At 38.2% G+C, this 3465-nt stretch overlaps 1 pseudogene across 1 annotated transcript; it reads right to left on the bottom strand.

The window, feature by feature from the left end:
* Positions 1-5: 5 nt before the first annotated feature.
* On the bottom strand, positions 6-856 carry LOC108529537 (L-lactate dehydrogenase B chain pseudogene; annotated as a pseudogene). The gene has a single exon (XR_001885566.1). The product of XR_001885566.1 is annotated as an L-lactate dehydrogenase B chain pseudogene (transcript).
* Positions 857-3465: the final 2609 nt, after the last annotated feature.

Here is a 3465-nt window from a genome sequence, read left to right as displayed (position 1 = left end):
AGATTTTTCAACATGGATTCAATAAGATCAGCCACACTTAATCCAATAGCCCAGTTGGTATATCCTTTTAGCTTGATGACTTCATAGGCACTTTCAACCACCATCTTATGCACTTCCTTCCAATTTTCACTATCATTGTCAGTTCCCATTTCTGGATTCAATTCCTGGAGAGAAACACCTGCCACATTCACGCCACTCCACACAGCCACACTTGAGTCGCCATGTTCCCCCAAAATCCACCCATGGCAGCTGCTGGGATGAATGCCAAGTTTTTCAGCCATAAGGTAGCGAAATCTAGCAGAATCCAGATTACATCCACTTCCAATCACGCGGTGTTTGGGTAATCCACTTAGTTTCCAGGTAACATATGTAAGAATGTCCACTGGGTTGGAAACCACAATTATGATGCAATCAGGACTGTACTTGACAATCTGAGGAATAATGAATTTGAAGACATTAACATTTCTCTGCACCAGATTGAGTCGACTCTCCCCTTCTTGCTGACGGACTCCTGCAGTTACCACTACAATCTTAGAATTGGCAGTCACAGAATAATCTTTATCTGCCACAATTTTAGGCGTCTGAAGAAATAAGCTCCCATGCTGCAGATCCATCATTTCTCCTTTAAGCTTATCTTCCAAAACATCCACAAGAGCAAGTTCATCAGCCAGAGACTTTCCCAGAATGCTGATAGCACACGCCATACCAACTTGTCCAACACCCACTACAGTGATCTTACTGTTTGGGACTGTCGTCTCTTCTTCCGCAACTGGTGCAATGAGTTTTTCCTTAAGAGTTGCCATTTTGCACAGGAGAGGGAAGGCGCTGGAGACCTCTGTAACAGCAGCACTGCGGAGAAGACCCATACTGCTTTCTATAGTGCCTGTACTAACTAATTTATGTTCCTACCAACAGTATATGAGTACCCTTTTCTCCATATCCTCACCAGCATCTGTTATTTTTTGTCTTCTTAATGATAGCCATTCTAACTGGTCTAAGATCGTATCTCATTGTGGTTTTGACTTGCGTTTCCCTGGTGATTAGTGATGCTGATCATTTTTTCATATATCTGTTGTCTATTTGTATTGTTTTGAGAGATGTCTATTTAAGTCCTTTGCCCACTTTTTAAAGAAAATATTTTTTCATTTGCTTGTTTTTTAATGCTGAGTTGTTTGAGTTTCTTATATATTCTAGACATTAGTCCTTTATTGGATGAATACTTTGCAAATATTTTTTCCCATTTTAACAGATTGCCTCTTCACTATGTTGGTTGTTTCCTGTGCAGAAGCTTTTAAGCTTATTATAATTTCATTTATCTATTTCTGTTTTTGTTACCTGTGCTTTTGAGGTCTTAGCTATAAAATCTTTGCCTAGGACCAAGGTCCTGAAATATTTTCCCTATGTTTTCTTCTAGCAGTTTTATAGTTTTGGGTCTATGTTTAAGTCTTTACTTAATCCTGAGTTGATTTTTGTACATTGTGAGAGAGGGGTCCACTTTCAGTCTTCTGGATATTCAGTCTATGGATCTATGGATATCCACTCTTCCCAGCACCATTTACTGAGGAGGGTATCCTTTCCCCAGTTGTATGCCCTTGGCACCTTTGTTGAAAGTCAGTTGACTGTGAATACATGGGCTTATTTTTGGAGTCTCAGTTCTGTTCTATTGGTCTATGTGTCTGTTTTTATACCAATACCATGCTATTTTGGTTACTATAGCCTTGTAATATATTTTGAAGTTAGGTGGTGTGATGCCTCCAGCTTTGTTTCTTTTGTTCCAGAATTCTTTGGCTATTCAGGCTCTTTCATGATTCCATATGAATTTTAGGATTGTTTTTTCTATTTATGTGAAAAACGACATTGTTATTTTGATGGTGATTGCATTGAATCTGTAGATTGCTTTTGGCAGAATGGTCATAATAATATTAATTCTTCTAATTCATGAGCCTGGGATATCTTTCCATTTGTTTTGTCCTCTTCAATTTTTTCACCAGTGTTTTGTAGTTTTTCTTGTGGAGATCTTTTACCTCTTTGGTTAATTTTATTTGTAGGTATTTTATTTTTTGTAGCTATTGAAAATAGGATTGTCTTCTTGATTTCTTTCTTAGCTAGTTACTTGAAACACTGCTGATTTTTGTATGTTGATTTGTTACTCTACAACATTACTGAATTTATCAGACTTAAGAGTTTTTGGTGAGTCTTTTCTAGACATAATATCATATTATATGCAAACAAGGACAATTTGAGTTTCTCCTTTCCAGTTTGGATGTCTTTTATTTCTTTCTCTTGCCTAGTTGCTCTAGCTAGGACTACCAGGACTGTGTTGAATAGGAGTGGCAAAAATAGGCATCCTTGTCCTTCCCCCAATTCAGTATGCTGTTAGCTGTGGGTTTGTCATATATGACCTTTATTATGTTGAGTTATGTTCCTTCAAATGCTTAATTTGTTGAGAGTTTTATCCATGAAGGGATGTTGAATTTTATTAAATTCTTTTCCTTCACCTATTGAAAATGATCATATGTTTTTTCCCCTTTTATTCTGTTGATGTGATTTACCACATGTTTGATTTTGTATATCGAATTATCCTTAAATCCCTGGGATAAATCCCACTTGATCACGGTTGATATGGTTTGTATTCGTGCCCCTTCCCAAATCTCGTGTCAAATACAGTCCTCAGTGTTGGAGGAAGGCCCTGGTGTGAGGTGATTGGAACATGGGAGCGGATTTTACCCTTTCTGTTCTTGTGATAGTGAGTTCTCATGAGATCTGGTTGTTTAAAAGTGTGTAGCACTTCCCCCTTCTGTCTTTTCCTCCTGCTCCAGCCATGTTAGACATGCCTGCTTTCTCTTCACCCTTTGCCATGATTGTAAGTTTCCTGAGAACTCCCAAGCCATGCTTCCTGTGCAACCTGAAGAACTATGAGCCAATTATACCTCTTTTCTTTATAAATTACCCAGTCTCAGATATTTCTTTATAGCAGTATTAGAATGAACTGATATAGAAAATTGGTACTGAGAAGTAGGTCATTGCTATAAAGATACCTGAAAATGTGGAAACAACTTTGGAACTGAGTAATGGGCAGAGGTTGGAACACTCTGGAGGACTCAGAAGAAAATAGGAAGATGAGGGAAAGTTTGGAACCTCCCAGAGACTTGTTAAATGGTTGTGAACAAAATGCTGATAGTGATATGGACATGGAACACCAGGCTGATTAGGTCTCAGGTGGAGGTGAGGAATTTAATGGGAACTGCAGCAAAGGTCACTTTTCTTATGTGTCAACAAAGAGGTTGGTGGCATTGTGCTCCTGCTCTAGGAATCTGTGTAACTTTGAACTTGAGAATGATGATTTAGGGTATCTGGTAGAAGAAATTTCTAAGCGGCAAGGCATTCAAGATATGGCCTGGCTACTTCTAATACCATATGCTAACATATATGAGCAAAGAAATGACCTGAAACTAGAACTTATAT

Source organism: Rhinopithecus bieti, unplaced genomic scaffold (assembly GCF_001698545.2).
Source record: "Rhinopithecus bieti isolate Rb0 unplaced genomic scaffold, ASM169854v2 scaffold_5889, whole genome shotgun sequence".
In the NCBI taxonomy this organism is placed as follows: Eukaryota; Metazoa; Chordata; class Mammalia; order Primates; family Cercopithecidae; genus Rhinopithecus; species Rhinopithecus bieti.
The sequence above is the reverse complement of the archived record's forward strand: the minus strand, read 5'-3'. Positions and strand labels throughout refer to the sequence as shown.